At 43.4% G+C, this 21,836-nt stretch overlaps 1 protein-coding gene across 3 annotated transcripts in view; it reads right to left on the reverse strand.

The window, feature by feature from the left end:
• The window catches only part of MCF2L2 (MCF.2 cell line derived transforming sequence-like 2), a 274,274-nt gene that overhangs the window by 129,108 nt on the left and 123,330 nt on the right, over nucleotides 1-21,836 (reverse strand). The window lies entirely within an intron of this gene.

The following is a 21,836-nucleotide window of genomic DNA, read 5'->3' on the forward strand; positions in this document are numbered from 1 at the left end:
CTTCTCACTCTTAAGTATGAAGTTGGCTGTGGGTTTGTCTGATATGGCCTTTATTATGTTGAGGTACTTGCCCTCTATACCCATTTTGTTGAGAGTTTTTATCATGAATGGATGTTGAATTTTGTCAAATGCTTTCTCTGCATCTATGGAGATGATCATGTGGTTTTTCTCCTTCTGTTTGTTGATGTGGTGGATGATGTTGATGGATTTTCTAATATTGTAGCATCCTTGCATCCCTGAGATGAATCCCACTTGATCATGGTGTATGATCCTCCTAAGGTATTTTTGAATTTGGTTTGCTAAAATTTTGTTGAGTATTTTTGCATCTATGTTCATCAGGGATATTGGTCTGTAGTTTTCTTTTTTTATGGTGTCTTTGCCTGGTTTGGGTATTAGAATGATGCTTGCTTCACAGAATGAGTTTGGGAGTATTCCCTCTGCCTCTATTTTTTGGAAAACTTTAAGGAGAATGGGTATTATGTCTTCTAAATGTCTGATAAAATTCAGCAGTGAATCCATCTGGCCTGGAAAATTTGTTCTTGGGTAGCTTTTTACCCAAGATTCAATTTTGTTGCTAGTAATTGGTCTGTTTAGATTTTCTGTTTCCTCCTTGGTCAGTCTTGGAAGGTTGTATTTTTCTATAAAGTTGTCCATTTCTTCTAGGTTATCCAGTTTGTCAGCATATAGATTATTATCATATTCTCTAATAATTCTTTGTATTTCTGTGCTGTCCGTAGTGAATTTTCCTTTCTCATTTCTGATTCTGTTTATGTGTGTAGATTCTCTTTTTCTCTTAATAAGTCTGGCTAGGGGTTTATCTATTTTGTTTATTTTCTCATAGAACCAGCTCTTAGTTTCATTAATTTTTCTGTTGTTTTATTCTTCTCAATTTTATTAATTTCTTCTCTGATCTTTGTTATGTCCCTCCTTCTGTTGACTTTGGGCCTCATTTGTTCTTCTTTTTCCAGTTTCAATAATTGTGAATTTAGACTATTCATTTGGGATTGTTCTTCCTTCTTTAAATATGCCTGGATTGCTATATACTTTCCTCTTAGAACTACCTTTGCTGTGTCCCACAGAGGTTGGTGCATTGTGCTGTTGTTTTCATTAGTCTCCATGTATTGATTAATCTCTGTTTTAATTTGGTTATTGATTCACTGATTATTTAGGAGCATGTTGTTAAGCCTCCATATGTTTGTGAGCCTTTTTGTTTTCTTTGTATAATTTATTTCTAGTTTTATAACTGTGATCTGAGAAGTTGGTTGGTACAATTTCAATCTTCTTGAATTTACTAAAGCTGTTTTTATGACCTAGTATGTGGTCTATTCTGGAAAATGTTCCATGTGCACTTGAGAAGAATCTGTATCCTACTGCTTTTGGGTGTACAGTTCTGTAGATGGCTGTTAGATCCATGTGTTCTAGTGTGTTGTTCAGTGCTTCTGTGTCCTTACTTATTTTCTGTCTGGTAGATCTGTTCTTTGGAGTGAGTGGTGTGTTGAAGTCTCCTAAAATGAATGCATTGCATTCTGTTTCCTCCTTTAATTCTGTTAGTATTTGTTTCTTATATGTCCGTGCTCCTGTGTTGGTACATAGAAATTTATAATGGTTATATCCTCTTGTTGAACTAATCCCTTTATAATTATGTAATGTCCTTCTTTATCTCTTGTTGCTTTCTTTGTTTTGAAGTCTGTTTTGTCTGATAGAAGTACTGTAACACTTGCTTTTATCTCCCTATTGTTTGCATGAAATATCTTTTTCCATCCCTTCACTTTGAGTCTGTGTACATCTTTGGGTTTGAGGTGTGTCTCTTGTAAGCAGCATATAGATGGGTCTTGCTTTTTTATCTGTTCTAATATTGTGTTTTTTGATTGGTGCATTCAGACCATTTACATTTAGGGTGACTATCAATAGATAAGTACTTATTGCCAATATAGGCTTTGGATTCATGGTTACCAAAGGTTCAAGGGTAGCTTCTTCACTATCTAACTGACTAACTTTAACTCACTTATTACGCTATTGCAAACACAGTCTGATGATTCTTTATTTCTCTCCCTTATTATTCTTCCTTCTCCACTCTTTATATGTTAGGTTTTCTATTCTGTACTCTTTTGTGTTTCCATTGGCTGTTTTTGTGGATAGCTGATTTTATTTTTTGCCTTTAGTTAGTATTTGGTTGGTCTGCTTTCTCTGCTGTGATTCTATTTTCTCTGGTGATATCTATTGAGCCTTAGGAATACGTCCATCTAGAGCAGTCCCTTTAAAATACACTGTAGACATGGTGTGTGGGAGGCAAATTCCCTCAACTTTTGCTTATCTGGGAATTGTTTAATCCCTCTTTCAAATTTAAATGATAATCTTGCTGGATACAGTATTCTTGGTTTGAGGCCCTTCTCTTTCATTGCATTGAATATATCATGCCATTCTCTTCTGGCCTGTAAGGTTTCTGCAGAGAAGTCTGATTATAGCCTCATGGGTTCTCCTTTGTAGGTGACCTTTATTTTTAATATTCTGTCCTTGTCTTTGATCTTTGCCATTTTAATTATTATATGTCTTGGTGTTGTCCTACTTGGGTCCCTTGTGTTGGGAGATCTGTGATCTTCAGTGGTCTGAGAGATTATTTCCCTCCCCAGATTGGGGAAGTTTTCAGCAATTATTTCTTCAAAGACACTTTCTATCCCTTTTTCTCCCTCTTCTTTTTCTGGTACCCCTATAATGGGTATATTGTTCCATTTGGATTGGTCCTCAGTTCTCTTAATATTCTTTCATTCCTAGAGATCCCTTTTTCTCTCCCTGCCTCAGCTTCTCTGTATTCCTGTTCTCTGTTCTCCAGTTTCTATTTCATTAGCAGTCTCTTCCACCTCATCCAGTCTGCTCTTAAATCCTTCCATTGTTTGTTTCATTTCTGTCTCCCTCTGGAATTCATCCCTTAGCTCTTGCATATTTCTCTGTAGCTCCATCAGCATGGTTATGACTTTTATTGTGAGTTCTTTGTCAGGAAGGTTGGTGATTTCAGTCTCACCAGGCCCTCTCTCTGGTGTTTGAGGGATTTGGGACTGAACAAGGTTCTTCTGCCTTTTCATGGCAATGGAAATGATCGCTGGAGAGTGGTGCATGAGTCAGCTGGGAGAACAAAGTCCCTTCCTGCTTGCTGGTCACCTTGCCCATCTCCGCTGCATGTGATGGTCAACAGCACACAGGGAGCAGCGTCTGGGTTAATCCCCTGAGCTGCCATATGCTGGGAAGCCCTTGGAATGGCTTGGGGACTAGCAGGGGTTGCAGGTGAGCAGCACGTGTTCACCACAAGAGTAAAGCCCTTTTGTGCCTTCCAGACTCTGCACCAATCTCCACTGTCTGTGTTGGTCGCCTGTGGGCACGGGACAGTCTCTGGTTCTGACCCAGTTAGCCGCATGCTGGGAGAAGCCTCTGTGTGGTTGCTGTGGGCAGGTCTGCTCCCTGGTTGCTCCGCAGCAATGGTGGGTCAGCCGGTTTGCTTGCAGTGCCAGTGGGGGGGAACGAACGGCAAGCTGCTTATTGCCATGAGGAGCTTCGGTGCTGCATTGCCACCCATGGGGTTAGGGTGCCTGACATTCCTTAAAGTTCCCAGCCTTCTGGGATGAGTGTGGCAAGACGATTTTGTCCACCTGTTATAAACCCTTGTCCCTTTAAGACTTCTAAAGCGCCCGCTTTTCTTTTGTCCCATGGCAACTGGCTGTGGGATCCTGTTCGCAGTCTTAGTCTGCGATTTTGCTTTTCTGTTCCTGTAATATCCAGTACCCCATGCAATGTGTGTCTGTGCTCCAAGTGCAGATTACTAGGGCTGGTTATTTAGCAGTCCTGTATTTCCACTCCCTCCCCACTCTGATTCTTTTCCTCCCACTGGTTTGCTGGGGTTGGGGGAGTGCTTGGGTCCTGCTGGGTCATGGCTTTGTATCTTACCCTTTCATGAGATGTTGAGTTCTCGCAGATGTAGATGTAGCCTGGCTGATGTATTGTATCTTCTAGTCACTCTTTTAGGAATAGTTTTATTTGTTGTATTTTCAAAATATATATGGTTTTGGGAGGACATTTCTGCCATCCTACTCACACTGCCACCTTGAGAATCCCCCCCTGATGTTTTTCTTATTATTATAATGGAGGTATGGGTTTAGGGGGGAAGACCACAGAAGTAAAGTGCCATTTTCATCACATTTTATCAAGGGTACATACTATCTGCCTGGCTTCAACTTTTGATGTTGATCTTGATCACCTGGCTGAGGTTGTGTGTGTTAGATTTGGTCACTGTAAAGTCACTCTTCTATTTCTCCCCATTCTGTACTCTCTGAAGGGAGGCTACTGTGTGCAGCCCAATTTAGGGATGGGAAACTTATGCTCCACCTCCTCAAGGGCAGAATTATCTACATAAATAATTTAGAATTTTTCTCCATGAGAGATTAGTTTTCTCTCCCCCATTTCATAAGTTATTCCACCAGTGTGGATTCATGGGTATTGATTTTATTATTTGGATTGTAATCCAACACTACTTTTTTTTTGCATTTATCAAATGTACATCACACTAGGTTGACAGTGCCCCTCCTGTATCCCCCACTCCCTCCCCTAGTAACCACTAGTCACTTCTCAGTGTTTGAGTCTAACATTTTGTTCCTTCTCTTTTGCTTTGTTTTTGTACTCCACAAAAAAAGTGAAATCATATGGTATTTGTCTTTCTCCACCTAGCTTATTTCTCCGAACATAATACCCTCTAGATCCATTCATATTATTGCAAATGACAGGATTTATTTTCTTTTAATGGCTGAATAATATTGCACTGTGTACATGTATTACTCTTGTTTATCAATTCATCAATTGATGGACACTTAGGTTGCTGCCATATCTTGGCTATTGAAAACAGTGTGGTGATAAACATAGGGGTGCATGTATGTTTTCAACTCAAGGATTTTGTTTTCTTTGAGTAAATTCTTAGGAGTGGAATTACTGAGTCAAATGGTGTTTCTATTTTTAGTTTTTTGAGGAACCTCCATACTGCCTTCCACAGCAGCTGCACCAATTTGCAGTCCCACCAACAGTGTGGAGAGTTCAAACTCACCAGCATTTGTTGGTTCTTGTCTTTTGGATAGTGACCATTCTAACAGGTCTGAGGTGATATCTCATTGTGGTTTTAATTTTCATTTCCCTTATGATTAGTAATGTGGAGCACCTTTTGGTGTGCCTGTTGGCCATCTGTATTTCTTCTCTGCAGAAGTATCTGTTCAGGTCCTTTGCTGAGTTTTTGAATAGGTTATCTGTATTTTGGGAGTTGAGGCATATGTGTTCTTTATATATTTTGGATGTTAACCCCTTATCAGATAGATCATTTATGAATATATTCTCCCATACTGTAGGATGCCTTTTTGTTCTGCTGATGGTGTCCTTTGCTGTACAGAAGCTTTTTAGTTTGATGTAGTTGCACTTGTTCATTTTTGCTTTTGTTTCCCTTGCCCAAAGAGATGTGGTCAGGAAAAATTTGCTCATGTCTATATTCAAGATTTTGCCTATGTTTTCTTCTAAGAGTTTTATGGTTTCTGACTTACATTCAAGTCTTTGATCCATTTCGAGTTTACTTTTGTGTATGGAGTTAGACAGCAATTCAGTTTCATTCTTTTACATGTAACTGTCCAGTTTTGCCAACAATTATTGAAGAGGCTGCCTTTTCCCCATTGTATATCTATGCCTCCTTTATTGAATATTAATTGACCATATATGTGTGTGTTTATATCTAAGTTCCTTTTTCTGTTCCATTGATCTGTGGGTCTGTACTTGTGCCAGTGCCAAACTGTTTTAATTACTGTAGTTTTGTAGTAAAGCTTGAAGTTTGGGAGTGTAATCCCCCTAGCTTTGTTCTTCCTTCTCAGGATTGCTTTGCCTATTCAGGGTCTTTTGTGGTTCCATATGAATTTTAGAACTATTTGTTCTAGTTCACTGAAGAATGCTGTTGGTATTTTGATAGGGATTGCATTGAATCTGTAAGGTGCTTTGGGTAGATGGCCATTTTGACAATATTAATTCTTCCTATCCATGAGCATGGGATAGATTTCCATTTACTGGTGTTTTCTTTAATTTATCTCATGAGTGTCTTGTAGTTTTCAGAGTAAAGGTCTTTAACCTCCTTGGTTAGGTTTATTCCTAGGTATTTTATTCTTTTTGATGCAATTGTAAATGGAGTTGTTTTCCTGATTTCTCTTTCTGCTAGTTCACTGTTAGTATATAGGAATGTAACAGATTTCTGTGTATTAATTCTGTACCTGCAACTTTGCTGAATTCAGTTATTAGTTCTAGCAGTTTTTTGTTGGGTTCTCTAGGGTTTTCCATGTACAATATCATGTCTTCTGCAAATAGTGAGAGTTTAACTTCTTCCCTACCAATTTGGGTGCCTTTTATCTCTTTGTGTGGTCTCATTGTCATGGCTAGGACCTCCAGTACTATACTGAATAAAAGTTGTGAGAGTGGACATCCTTGTCTGTTCCTGATCTTTGAGGAAAAGCTTTCAGCTTTCTGCTATTAAGTATGATGTTAGGTGTGAGTTTGTCATCTATGGCCTTTATTATGTTGAGGTATGTACCCTCTATCCTCTATACCCATTTTGTTGAAGGTTTTTATCATGAATGCATGTTGAATTTGTCAAATTCTTTTTAAGCATCTATTGAGATGATCATGTGGTTTCTTTATCCTTCTTTTTGTTAATGTGGTGTATGGTATTGATGGATTTATGATTATCGCAAACATCCTTGCATCCCTGGAATAAATCCTGCTTAGTCATGATGGATGATCTTTTTAATGTATTTTTGGATTCAGTTTGCTAATACTTTGTTAAGTATTTTTACATCTATGTTCATCAGGGATACGAGTCTTTAGTATTCTTTTTTTCGTGTGGCGTCTTTGCCTTGTTTTGGTATTAGAGTGATGATGGCCTCATAGAATGAGTTTGGAAGTATTCCCTCCTCTTCTACTTCTTAGAATGCTTTAAGAAGGATGGGTACTAGCCCTTCTGTAACGTTTGGCAGTTTTTTGGGGACTGGCAGGGGTTGCAGGTGAGCAGCACGTGTTCACCACAAAAATAAAGCCCCTTTGTGCCTTCCAGACTCTGCACCAGTCTCCACTGTCTGTGTCAGTCGCCTGAGGGCAGGGGACAGTTTCTGGGTCTGACCCAGTTAGCTGCATGCTGGGAGAAGCCTCTGTGTGGTTGCTGTGGGCAGGGCTGCTCCCCAGTTGCTCCGCAGCAATGGTGGGTCAGCCGGTTTGCTTGCAGTTTGGTAGAATTCAGCTGTGAAGCAGTTTGGACCTGGTGTTTTCTTTTGGGGGAGTTTTTGGTTACCAATTCGATTTAATTCCTGTTAATTGTTCTGTTCAGATTTTTTCTTTCTTCCTGGGTCAGTCTCAGAAGGTTGTATTTTTCTAGGAAGTTGTCCAATTGATTGGCAAATAATTTTTCAGAGTATTCTCTAGTAATTCTTTGTATTTCTGTGGTATCTGTAGTGATTTTTCCTTTTTCATTTCTGATTCTGTTTATGTGTGTACACTCTTTTTTTTCTTGATAAGTCTGGCAAGGGTTTATCTATTTTATTCATTTTCTCAAAGAACAAGCTTCTAGTTTCACTGATTTTTCTATTGCTTTATTCTGCTCAATTTTATTTATTTCTGCTCTGATCTTTATTATGTCCCTCCTTCTACTGACTTTGGATTTCATTCATTGTTCTTTTTCTAGTTTCTTTGTGAGACTGTTTACTTTGTGATTGTTCTTGTTTCTTGAGGTAAGCCTGTATTGCTATGTACTTTCCTCTTAGAAATGCCTTTGCCATATCCCACAGATTTTGGGCTGTTGTAGTTTTGTTTTCATTTGTCTTCATGTATTGCCTGATTTCATTTTCACTGATCCATTGATTACTTAAAAGCATGTTGTTTAGTTTCCATGGGTTTGTAAGTCTTTTTTTCTTTGTGTAATTAATTTCTAGTTTTATAAAATTTTGGTCTGAGAAACTGCTTGATACAATTTCAATTTTTTTGAACTTATTGAGGCTCTTCTTCTGGCCTAGCATGTTATCTATTCTGGGGAACACTCCATGCACACTTGAGAAAATGGGTATCCTGCTGCTTTTGGATGGAGTGTTCTGTAGATAACTGTTAAGTCCATTTGATCTAATGTATTATTCAGTGCCTCTGTTTATTTATTTTCTATCTGGTTGATCTATTGATGTGAATGGTGTGTTAAAGTCTCCCAAAATGAATGTGTTGCAATCTAGTTCCTCCTTTAATTGTTTTAGTATTTGTTTTACATATTTAGGTGCTCCTGTGTTGAGTTCATAAATATTTACAATGCTCATATCCTCTTGTTGGACTGATCCCTTCATCATTACCTATGTCCTTCTTAGCTCTTGTTACTTTCTTTGTTTTGAAATCAATTTTGTCTGATATAAGTACTGCTACTCCTGCTTTTCTTTCTCTATTGTTTGCATGGAATATCTTTTTCCATCCCTTCACTTTTAGTCTGTGTATGTCTTTGAGTCTGAAATGAGTTTCTTGTAAGCAGCATATAGATGGGTTTTGTTTCCTTATCCATTCTGTCATTCTAGGTCTTTTGATTGGTGAATTCAGTCCATTACATTTAAGGTAATAATTGATAGATATGTACTTATTGCCATTTTATTAATTTTAATGCTGTTTTTATACCTCCTCTCTGTTCCTTTTTTCCTCTCTTATACTCTTCTCTTATTCTTTAGTGTTGTAATTGGATTTCTCTCTTTTTAAAATTTATTTTTTGTGTGTGTGTGTACATTTATTGTAGGCTTTAGTTTTGTGGGTACCAAAGGTTCAAGAATAGCTTCTTTACTATATAACAGTCTATCTTAAATTGCTGATTACTCCATTTCAAACACAATCTAAAGATACTTTTTCCCCTTCCTTCTCCTTTCTCTTCCACATTTTTCATATAGATGTCATAATCTGCACTTTTTGTGTACCCCTTGATTGACTTTGTGTATAATTGATTTTGCTTCTTTTGTTTTAATTTCATACTTTCTTGGAAGTTAGTCGGTCCACTACCTTTACTACTGGTTTATTTTCACTGGTGAAAGCTATTTAGCCTTAGGGTCATTTCCAACTATAGCAATTTCTTTAACAGATCAGTTAGACTGGCTTAGTGGTGGGGAATTCCTTCAACTTTTCTTTATCTGGAAGTTGTTTAATCCCTGCTTCAAATTTAAATGATAATCTCACAGGGTATTCTTGGTTGGAGGTACTCATTTCAGTACATTAAATATATCATGCCATGTCCTTCTGTCCTGAAGAGTTTCTGTTGAGAAGTCTGCTGATAATATGATAGTATTTTCTGTATAAGTCATCTTTTTTCTCTCTCTGGCTGCTTTCAACACTCTCTCATTATCCTTGAGCTTTGCCCTTTTAATTATCATGTTTTGCTGTTGTCTTCTTGGGGTTCCTTTTGTGAGGGGATTTCTGAACTTCCATGACTTGAGTGTCTATTTCCTTCCCCAAATTGGGGACGTTTTCAACAATTATTTCCTTAAAGAGACTTTCTATCCTTTTGTCTTTTTGTTCTCCTTCTTTTACCCCTAAATGCAAATATTGTTTGAATTGGTCACATAGCTTTCTTATTATTCTTTCATTCCTAGAGATCCTTTTATCTCTCTTTCCCTCAGCTTCTGTATTTTTTCCTGTTCTCTAATTTCTATTTCATTTACCATACCTTCTACAAAATCTAATCTACTTTAAATCCCTCCATTGTATGTTTCATTTCAGATACTGTGTTCTTCAGCTCTGAGTGCCTCTTTTTCAGGTTTTCTATCTCTTTGTTGAAGTTCTCCCTGAGATCTTGAATACTTTTCTGTAAATCCAGGAGCATGTTTATGATTTTATTCTGAAATTTTTATCAAGAAGATTGGTGATCTCTGTTTCATTTAGCCGTCTTTCTGGGATTCTGACTTATAGTTTTGTTTGCATCAAATTCCCCTGTCTGCTCATTTTGTCAGAGATTCTGTGTTTCTTCCATTGTATTAGATGTCTCTGCTATGCTTTCTGGTCTAAAGAGTAATAGCTTTATGAAGAAGGTGTGCTGTGGTGCCCAGAGGCTCAAGATTCTTTACTTTCTAGTGCTTGTTTCTATTTTGTGGGGACCCCAGTTGCTGGCATGCTGTGGGTGGTTACCTTTTTGTCTGGTCTCTGTAGTGGTCTAATTCTGGGTGGGCAGTTTGAGCTGCTGCCTTGTGATCAGCTCAGGAATCTCTGTTGAGCTCTCTGTGGGCAGGGCTGCCCTATGTCTGGCCTGCAGCAATGGTGGGGCTGCAGGGTTAATGGGGGTGAGCAGACCAATGTGCCCCAGCTGGACACACAACCTGGGATTTGGACACACATAGGGAGGAAGGAACTCTTGGGGCTGGCTCCTCCAGGCACCCTGGGTGGGCTGAAGTGGAGCCAAACAAGCTGGGAGTGTCTCCCTCTGATGCTGCTACTGGGCCATGTGGGTTGGGCCCCAGTAGCGCACAGAGAGGAGCCTCGGGGCCGTGTTGCCAGCAAGAGGGATGGAGCATCTGGAGCTCCCTGTCTGTTGGGCTGAGGACTGAGGAGGCATCCCCCACCTGCCCTTTCTACTGAGGAAAGAGTTCCATCCAACCCTCATCCCCTCTGGTACTCCTCCTACTGCTGGAAAAGACTTTCAAACTGCTACTTCTGTTTTGGATCTCAGGACTGGTGAAGCATGCCTGCCTTCCGCACTGGCTACAGTCTCAGCCTCCAAGAGTGTTCCACCTGCCCCTGCTGTCCAGTCCCAGTAATCACCAGAATCCAGTGTAATGTGGGCTCATGTTCCTGGAGCAGATCTCCAGGTCCAGGTGTGCAGTGGTCCTGGACTCCTATCCCTCCCTGCTACTTTCCTCTTTCTCCCACCAGTAGCCTGGTGTCAGAAAGGGCTTGGGTCCCACTCAGTCTCAGCTTTGCTGCCTCACCCTTTTCTTTGTGCTTCTTTCTTCTTTCTCAGGTGTAGGGGGTCTGCTCTGTAGTCCGCAGGTCATTTTCAAGTCTAGTTGCATTGGGTGTATTTTCCTCTCTTATGTGTTTAGTAGGTTTCCATATTGCCTTCCTCTTCTGCCATCTTTAATCTGATAATCCCCTAATTCAACATTACTTTATGAATTTTTTTGATCATATTGTTTCAGCATTGGCCATGGGGAGCTCTTTCAATTGCCTCCTATATCGCTTCACTGTGGCTTTTTTTTTTGTTTTTAGTAGTTCTTTAGTTTCTGGCATTACGAGATGCTCTTGGATCATCTTGTAGATATCCTGCCCCAGCCTTAGGAACATTTCTCTAAGGAGCCCAGGTCTCTTTTATTGGAAAGTTAGAAATATTGGCATTAGATACCAAGAACTCAGTGCTAGGTGTGCTCTCTGATCCCAGGGTTCTCATTGCTTCTATGTCCCCTCAACTGTCCAAGTAAGGATGTACATGTTTGTGTATACCCACAGGTGTATATACCTGTACTTGACCCTTGAACTACCTAGGGATTAGGGATGCCAACCCCTGTGCAGTTGAAAATCCATGTTTAGCTTCTGACTTTGCCAAAACTTTAACTGCTAATAGTTTGTTGTTGACCAAAAGCCTTGCCAATAACATAAACAGTTGATTAAAATATATTTTATATGTATTATATACTATTTTTTTATAATAAGTTAAAGAGAAAATACTTCCTCAAATTGTCACAAATCTCCCCAAATTTTCCATTTCATTTAATGAAGATTATCTATATATAAGAGGATCCATGCAGCTCAATCCCATGTTGTTCAAAGGTCAACTGTATCTAGGAATATTTTTACATGTATAGAGTATCACTTTTGACAACAAAGTCATTACTCCTCAGTGGAAAAAATTTTCTCTGATACAATAGGATATTTAAATCTTATAATCTAAAATTTTACTTCAAAGCAAAAGAAGAAAAGATTGGCTTTGGGGATATTTTGGTCCATTTTACATATAGGATATTCTTTTTAAATGATTTCTCTTCTAATCTTCCCCTTCCTCCATGTTTTTCCCTGACTCTCAGAGGTGATTTATTTAGTCTTAAATTGTGCTCATTTTCTTGTCAGTGGTGTGGTAAGGAAGTTTGCAGAAGTTGGCCAGAACGGCAGCGGGGGCCACAAGTCTCCCTGGTTGAACCAATGCACTTATTTAAGCACCTAATAGAGTTTGAGCTGCGTGAGATGCCTTAGGAATCTGACCTGGGGTTACCAGTACTGGGGCTACAGGTACTGGTAGCAGCTACATCAGACGGGCCTTCTCACTGTCCCCTCTGCAGGGGAAAAGAAGGGTCCTTGTGTTGGAGGAAGGTGGTCTTCCCACCCCCAAACCCCCACCACTCCACTTCAAGCTCATACCTGACTGCCCAAACCCACTGGGAGGAGTCAGGGAAGAACATCACCAAGGTCCAACTACACACCAAGCTGCCCCCACTGCACTTGGTCCACTCTGTCACTTGTTCAACAGACATGGATAGGATACCACGCACCATATACAGGCTAGGCACAGGCACAGGCGCAGAGATGGATGAGGCTCCTGCCCCTTAGGAGCTTTCGGTATAACAAGCAAGACAGCCATTAAAAAGAAATAAGTAGAATACAGTGTGGTTATGTGTCATATTAGAGTAAAGGCTCTTAGCCTGGGTCCATGGATGAACTTCAGGATGTCCCCTAAAATTAATTATAAAAAGCTATATATGGAGGATATTCCCTGTTTGTCCCCCCACTGTATCTTCTCTTCCCAGTTCTGTGTCCCAGGAAGTTGACCTCTATGGAATTCTGTCAGATGGGCTCATTTGCCTGTGGGCTTTTAGCTGGCTTTGGCCAGTGGGAAGCATCACTAGGAAATCCAGGTGCAGGAAAGAGAAAAGCAGGAGTGTATACTTCTCTACCAGTGGCCTCATTTCTCTGTCCAAGGTCATAGCCCTTACTAACTGCCTGTTAGGGCCGCAGCTACAGCACTTCCTGGATCTTCCTGTGCTTTTCAGGCTTGCTGGGGGTAACTGCTTCCTGTTACTGGCTAGCACCAAAGTGTTTCACTATCCTTGTTAGGTTTCCTAAATCCTGCCCATACCTTTGTAAAAAATGCCTACCTCAAACTTCTTCCAATCACTTGAGTGTGCAGACCCCTGAAAATAGGTGAATCAGATCCTCAAAGGAGCCTCATCCATCTCTGTGCCTGTGCCTAGCCTGTGCATGGTGCATGGAGTCCTATCTGAGGAGTCTTGACTAAAGAGTCTTGACATAAGCTACTCCATTTTATAAGTGACTTTATTTTGTAAGAGACAGGTCAAATCAAGAGGAAGTTACAAGAGTTACAAAAAATTTAACCAACACAGTTACCAAAACTGGCCAGATGCTCCCAGCCAATAGGAAGAAGACAACTCGCCCACCAGGCAGTCAAGATTCAGTAAAGGTCAGGTCATACCTACGACCGCTCTGCGCATGACCTGTTCTGTGCACAGCCCGCTCTGCACACAACCCCATTCCTGTGTATAAAAGGAGAATGGACTTGTACTTTGGGGTCTCCACCTGCGAGTGTGAGACCCCAGCATGCTGGCTACCCAATAAATGCTCTTGCTTTTGCATCCACACGTCTCCCAGTTATTTGGAGGTCGATTGCATGGACCCAACATTTGGGGGCTCGTCTGGGATCATGCTCCCATAACCAGCGACCATGCGGAGTGTGCAGGTAAGTGTGAGTGTGACTGCAGTGTTTGATTGCCTGTTTGTGTGCCATGTGCCCTTGTATTTGTGCTGTTTATCAGCGGAAACCTGATCTGGCGGTCCGGGGACTAGGTGGATGCACTATTTTTCCCCGCACCTTGGTGAGCACAGAGACGTCCCTTGCTCACTTCTGTTTTTTGCACTTTATTTTTCAGTCTGGCAGGAGAAGGGAGGTCACTCCCTGACGGAGCCCTTTTACAGGAGAGGCCGTCCTCCTACACCTGGTTTCTGTTTCTTTTTGGAGAGCATGACGGAGCCCTTTTATGGGAGAGGCCGTCCTCTTCGTCTGGTTTCTTTTTGGAAAAAGGCACCCTAACATTGTGTTCTCTGTTTGTATACTCATATTTGTCTGTCTTGTCTTCTTGTTTCTCTTCGGCATGGGCCAGCCGCACTCTACTCCCTCTACTCCTCTGTCTATCTTCATATCTTGCTTCAGTGACTTTCAAACCCAGGCTAAAAATTTTGGTCTTGTTGTCAAAAAGGATAAAGTTTCTATCTTTTGCAGGAATGAATGGCCTAAGTTTGAAGTCTGGTGGCCTGAGGAGGGCATGTTTGACCTCCTCACCATTTTCAGGGTCAAGGACCTTGTATATGGATGTCCTGGGCACCCCAACCAGGTTCCTTACATCACCACTTGGCAGACTCTAGTGGAAAGTTGACCTAAATGGCTGGCTCCCCTTCTTCCGCCTTTAAAGGCAACCCTCGTGGCCACTGCCTCCTCTAAAGCTCCAAGCTCCTCTAAGGCACCCCACAAGTCGAATCCCAATCCCTCGGTTCCTTCAGCCCCACCTCTTTATCCTGTTCTTCCCCCTTCAGACCCCTCTTCAGAAGATTCATCCTTTCCCCACCCACCGCCATATGGACTCACTCCTCTCCCCAATCCTTCTGAACCTTTACCTATGGAAGAGGAACCTGACCCAGAGGACCCACCCATGTTGATTAGTCCTCCCCACACTTGCTCTCAAGACCGATGAGCTCCCGAGAACACCCCAGGCACAGTGGCCCTACCTTTGCGGTCTGTGGGCCCACCGGGCCCCGATGGCCAATAGTCCTTAGTTCATTGGCCTTTCTCTACCAGTAATTTGTATAATTGGAAAATGAAGAACCCCCCTTCTCTGAGAAACCCAGTAAACTTATAGACTTGTTGGATTCAGTTCTTTTCACCCACCAGCCCACCTGGGATGACTGCCATCAGCTTTTACAGGTTCTCTTCACTACTGAAGAGAGAGAGAGTCCTGACTGAAGCCCAGAAACTAGTCCCAGAGGTTGATGGGAAACCAACCACGGATTTGAAAATTATAAACATCAGATTCCCCTCGAGTAGGCCCAACTGGGACTTCAATATGGACGAAGGTAAGGAGAGGCTCACTGTCTACTGCCAGATTCTGATGGGGGGTCTCCGGGCAGTGGCACACCATCCACCAATTTGTCTTAAGTAATTTAGGTGAAACAGGAGCCCACAGAACCTCCTGGAGCTTTCCTTGAGAGACTGCTGGAAGCCTACAGGACCTATACTCCCCTGGACCCAGAAGCTGCTGAAAACCAGTCCGCGTTAAGTTTGGCCTTTGTTAATCAATTGGCCCCAGACATAAGGCAGAAGTTACAAAGATTAGAAGGTTTTGAGGGAAAAAGGCTAGTCGAACTTTTGGCAGTGGCTGAGAAAGTGTTCAATAACCAAGACACCCCAGAAGAGAGACAGACCCACAGGTTGGCTAAAATTTTCTTGGCTAATTCATTAGAAGGTCCTGCCTGGAACCGGGAATTAAAAAGGCTGACTGAACAACGGGGCCCTCGAGATCCCAAAGCCTCCCCCAAGGGCTGGAACCCACTGCAGAGAAACCAGTGTGCCCACTGCAAAGAGAGAGGCCACTGGAAAAATGAATGCCCCAAGAGAGAAACCAGGGAACAACCCAAGGTCCTCCAGATAGAAGGCTTAAATGACTGAGGGGGATGGGATTCAGTCCTCCTCCCTGAACCTTGGGTAACCCTGCATGTGGAGGGGAAGCCAGTGACTTTTATGGTTGACATTGGAGCAGAACATTCAATCCTTAAGAACCCTATGGGGTCCCTTTCTCCCAAACAGTCCTGGGTACAGGGAGCCACAGGATCTAACCCATATTCTTGGACTACCCGAAGATCTGTAGACCTAAAACTGGGATGGGTATCCCACTCATTTATGGTTATCCCTGAGTGCCCCTACCCACTTCTGGGGAGAGATTTGCTCTCCAAGGTGGGAGCCCACATTCACTTTGAGGGCGACTTGGTTTCCATAAACGACCAGAGCGGAGCCCCCATCAGCATTCTTACCTTATCGCTTAATGATGAACATAGACCTTACACTAGCCCGAGAAGAGAAAAAGATAACCATGAGCTCCGACATAAGTGGCTAAAAGAGATCCTGGAAGTATGGGTTGAGACAGGAGGCATCAAGTGGGCAAAGCATCGGGCACTGATAGTGATCCAACTAAAGGCCACTGCCACCCCTGTCCATGTGTGGCAGTACCCGATCCCCCAAGAAGCAAAGGTGGGCATTGTCCTTCATAACCGATGCCTGCAACATGCAGGAATTCTAGTCCCATGCCAGTTGCCTTGGAACACCCCTCTACTGCCTGTTAAGAAACAGGGACAAATGACGTTCGTCCAGTATAGAACTTGCAGGAAATTAATAAAAGGGTGGAGGACATCCACCCCACAGTCCCCAGCCCTTACACCCTTTTGAGCTATCTGCCACCTGACAGGGTCGTATACACTGTCCTAGACCTATAAAACGCTTTCTTCAGCTTACCACTAGCCGCCTCGAGTCAACTGCTGTTTGCTTTTGAATGGAGAGATCCAGAGGACAGATTGAATGGTCAACTAACATGGACCAGGTTGCCTCAGGGATTCAAGAACTCACCGACCATCTTCGACAAGGCCTTCCACGAAGATCTGAGTGAGTATCGGTGTTTCCACCCAGAGGTGAGCCTGCTTCAATATGTAGATGATTTACAATAGCTGCCCGGACAGAAACAGAATGTCAGGCAGCCACTAAAGATTTACTTATGACACTGGGAAAACAAGGGTACCGAGCGTCTGCTAAAAAAGCTCAACTCTGTTTAGAAGAAGTCACCTACTTGGGATACAAACTCAAGGGGGGACACCGATGGCTATCCCAGGCCAGAAAAGAGACTATTTTCCAGCTACCAAGGCCAGACTGTAGACAGGCTGTCAGAGAGTTCTTGGGGACAGCAGGGTTCTGCCGCCTCTGGATTCCTGGCTTTGCTGAACTAGCTAAGCCCTTATATGAGGCCACCCGAGGACAGGAACCTTCCTTTGAGTGGACGCCTGAGATGGAAGAAGCTTTTGTCAAAATCAGAGAGGCTCTCCTGCAGGCCCCAGCCCTAGCCCTCCCAGATGTCTCCAAGCCCTTCCACCTGTATGTAGATGAACGGAAGGGAGTGGCAAAAGGAGTTCTCACCCAGAAGCTGGGCCCCTGGGTGAGACCAGTGGCTTATCTATCAAAGAAATTAGACCCAGTGGCCAGCGGATGGCCACCATGCCTCCGCATCATAGCCGCCACTGCACTTCTTGTTAAAGATGCAGACAAGTTGATGCTGGGCCAGACTCTTGTGGTCACGACACCCCACGCCATCGAGGGAGTCTTAAAATGCCCTCCCGACTGATGGCTGTCAAATTCGTGTGTCACCCACTATCAAGCTGTGCTCCTTAATCCATCTCATATCCGCTTTACTGCTAGCAAAGCATTAAATCCAGCCACCCAGTTACCGGATCCAAATCTAGATTCACCCTCACACGAGTGCGAGGAGATCCTCAGCCACCTACAGGAAACACGCCCAGATCTGGGAGATGTTCCCTTGTTGGATCCCGATACTACCTGGTTCATGGATGGAAGCAGCTTCTTCAAAGATGGGGTAAGATATGCAGGAGCCGCAGTGACTACAGAGATGGAAGTCGTATGGGCATCCCCCCTACCCTCAGGAACATCAGCTCAGAAAGCAGAACTGATAGCCCTCACCAAGGCTCTTCAATTGGCAAAAGGTAAGTGGCTAAACATATATACTGACAGCAGGTATGCCTTTGCCACAGCCCACATACACGGGGCCATTTACAAAGAAAAAGGACTATTAACAGCTGAGGGAAGAACTATCAAAAACAAGTAAGAGATCCTAGACTTGCTACAGGCCATTTGGCTTCCCCAGGCGATTGCTATTATACATTGTTCCCGGCACCAAAAAGGCGAAGGGCAAGTGGCCCGAGGAAATAATAAAGCAGACTTGGCAGGCAAGGAAGCCGCCCTAGCAGAGGCGGCCAAGGCCCTGGTAGCAGCCAACACCACCCCCAACTGCTATTATTCCTACCTTACTGTAAGTACCAGAGTACACTCAGAAAGATGTCTGAGATCCAGAAGCGGGGACCACATTATGCTCATAAAGATGGACGATGGTATCGAGACCCAAGAGGGGACTATATTCTACCCTCCCTCCTAGCTGCCCAACTAGTCTCACACATTCATCAGGCCACACACCTGGGAGAGCGTAAAATGACAGAACTGCTCCAGAGCTCCCATCTCTGGGTCCATGGCCTCCAATTATTAGTCAATCAGGCAGTCTCTTGGTGTAAAGTTTGTCAGTTGGTCAATGCGAAGGGAGGAGCAACCGAAATGGGGGTCCGAGAAAGAGGTACAAGGCCTGGAGCCTATTGGGAAGTAGACTTTACCGAGGTCAAACCAGGAAAATATGGTTACAAGTATTTGCTAGTATTTGTAGACACCTTTTCTGGATGGGTAGAAGCTTTTCCAACCAAAAAAGAAACTGCTGTAGTAGTTGCCAAGAAATTCCTGGAAGATATTATTCCAAGGTATGGCCTCCCTGCTTTTATTGGGTCAGACAATGGACCAGCTTTCATCTCTCAGGTAACACAAGGGCTGAGCCATATATTGGGGACTAATTGGAAGCTATACTGTGCATATCATCCCCAAAGCTCAGGTCAAGTAGAAAGGATGAATCGGACCATTAAGGAGATTTTAACCAAATTAACCTAGAAACTGGCAGTGACTGGTGACTCTCCTCCCCTTCATTCTGTTCAGGGTCAGGAACACTCCCTATAGATTGGGCATGACCCTGTTTGAAATCCTGTTTGGCAGGCCTCCCCAATCCTTCCCAATTTGCGAGCTGATCTGTTAGCTGAGCAAAAAGATAAAAACTTTCTTTCCTCCCTACAGGCTTTGTTTCAGGTCCAAGAAGCCTTACGTCAGAACTTTCAGACGGTGTACTACAACCTCCCCCGGAGCCCCACAATTTCCAACCTGGAGACTTGGTACTGATCAAAAGGCATCAAAAAGAAACCTTAGAGCCACATTGGAAAGGACCTCACACAGTCATCCTAGCAACTCCCACGGCGATCAAAGTTGACAGGATAGCAGCGTGGATCCATCACACTCAGGTCAAGGCCGCTCCTAGAGATCAAGAGTCTACATGGACAATTCGAGCCCATCCGACTGACCCTCTGAGAGTAAAAATTACCCAACATGTGGCCACTTCTGGTTCTCTAGGCCTTAGCCCTGGAACTAATGGTGGCTGGAAGTCCCCACTTCCCAAGGAAACTTGAGTGGATCATCATCAAGTCCGAGACTGGAGACATTATCAACTCTACAGAACAAGAAGGACACCCTAAGTCATGGTTCCCCAATCTGTACTTTGATGTTTGTAAATTGTATGGGACAAACTGGGGCTTAAGAGGCGACCCCAAGTACCCACGCCCAACCCAAGGGATAGGGGGTAGGACACCAGGGCACCGAGACCTGACACGTCAACACAATTTCTATGTCTGTCCCAGACATAGCCGAAGTCAGTCTCAGCAGGCTAAATGTGGGGGCCCAGAACACTTCTTCTGTGCCATCTGGGGCTGTGAGTCTATGGGTAGGATAGATTGGAGACCCTCTGTACAAGGTGATTGGATACAAGTTAGCCAGTCTGAGGGGCCTTCCTGTTGGAGTAACCCAAAGTGTAACCCAATCCGCATTCGCTTCACCTCCATAGGAAAAACTAAGTGGGAAGAATGGAAGTCGGGGAGAATGTGGGACCTTTGCTTTTATGCAAAGGGAGCAGACCCCGGAGCTCTTTTTATGATTATGCTCCAGGAGGCCCCACTCTTGAATAAACTACCAGTCATCTGGGGACCGAACCCAGTGCTTCCTCCTCCCCCACTCCCGGAGGAGCCTCAGCCTCCTCCTCCACTCCTCGAGAAACCTCAGAAATCTACCGCAAGACCTACCTACCCTTCGCCTAGGACAGATCCAGGGTCAGATTCAAAGCTACACCACTTAACCCCCTCCCCATCCCTAACTGGACCCAGTCCCTTCCGCCTAGTAGAGGCCACTTACCAGGTATTAAATATCTCAAAGCCAGAAGTAACCCAATCCTGCTGGCTTTGCCTAGACTCCAAACCCCCTTTCTATGATGGCATGCTCTAGTAGCCAATTTCTCTACTGAGACAGACTCCTCCAAATGCTGGTGGTCCCAAAGGAGTTTTGAGTGTGCTCCTAGAGTTACCCTATAGGCCCTCACAGGGCAAGGACTTTGTGTTGCCACCAACTGACAGCTTCCTTACCTTCACTTATGTAGCCAGACCCTTAAAGTTACTTCCAAGATCCAATCATACCTAGTAGCCCCTCCCAACACTTGGTGGGCCTGTAAAATGGGAATAACCACTTGTATCCATGCTGACACCCTTAGAACTCATGATGATGTCTGCATTCTCATGCAACTCATCCCCCGGATAGTAGTGCATGGTGAAGAAGAAATAATTGATAGCTATTCCCTAAGTCAAAAGAGTCTAAGCAGGCAAAAATGAGAAATTATTTCCACCATAATAGTCTCTGCCATTTTGGGGGCTGGGCTGGCCGGTGCTGGTACAGGCATAGCATCTCTAGTCCTCCAAGATAAAAATTACAAAGCCCTCAGTGATGCTATGCACCACGATTTCCAAACAGTAGAACTTACTCTAGCCTGGCTAGAACAGTATTTGTCCTCCCTAGCAGAGGTTGTACTACAAAATAGAAGGGAACTTGACTTACTGCTCTTGCAAAAAGGAGGATATGTGTGGCCTTAGGAGAACAGTGTTGCTTCTATACCAACCACTCAGGTGTAATTCAAAATTCTTTGACTGAACTAAAAACTAGGATTCAAAACAGGCAGAGAAATAGAGCAGCCACCCAAAACTGGTATGAAAGCCTTTTCAGTTGGTCCCCATGGCTAACAACTTTATTATCAGCAGTAGCGGGTCCCCTCTTACTTCTGATACTGGCTCTTACATGTGGCCCCTGCCTTATCAATGCCCTCCTCAAATTTGTACAGAAATGGATCTCCATCATCCAACTCATGGTCCTTAGATCTCAGTACAGGCCCTTGAGTAAGGAAGACCCTATTCTGTTACTTCAAAGATTTGAAATAGAACAAAACTCAAGGGGGAATGAGGAGTCCTGACTAAAGAGTCTTGACACAAGCTACTCCATTTTATAAGTGACTTTATTTTGTAAGAGACAGGTCACATCAAGAAGAAGTTACAAGAGTTGCAAAAAATTTAACCAACACAGTTACCAAAACTGGCCAGATGCTCCCAGCCAATAGAAATAAGACAGCTCACCCACCCGGCAGTCAAGATTCAGTAAAGGTCAGGTCATATCTAGGCCCGCTCTGCGCACAGCCCACTCTGCGCACGGCCCACTCTGCGCATAGCCCACTCTGCGCATGGCCTGCTTTGTACATGACCCCATTCCTGTGTATAAAAGGAGAATGAACTTGTACTTTGGGGTCTCCACCTGCGAGTGTGAGACCCCAGCATGCTGGCTACCCAATAAATGCTCTTGCTTTTGCATCCATGCATCTCCCGGTTATTTGGAGGTTGATTGCATGGACCCAACACTATCCATGTCTGTTGAACAAGTGGCAGAGTGGGCCAAGTGCAGTGGGGGCAGCTTGGTGTGTAGTTGGACCTTGGTGATGTTCTTCCCTGACTCCTCCCAGTGGGTTTGGGCAGTCAGGTATGAGCTTGAAGTG

This window comes from Manis pentadactyla, chromosome 1 (assembly GCF_030020395.1).
Source record: "Manis pentadactyla isolate mManPen7 chromosome 1, mManPen7.hap1, whole genome shotgun sequence".
Lineage (NCBI taxonomy): Eukaryota > Metazoa > Chordata > Mammalia > Pholidota > Manidae > Manis > Manis pentadactyla.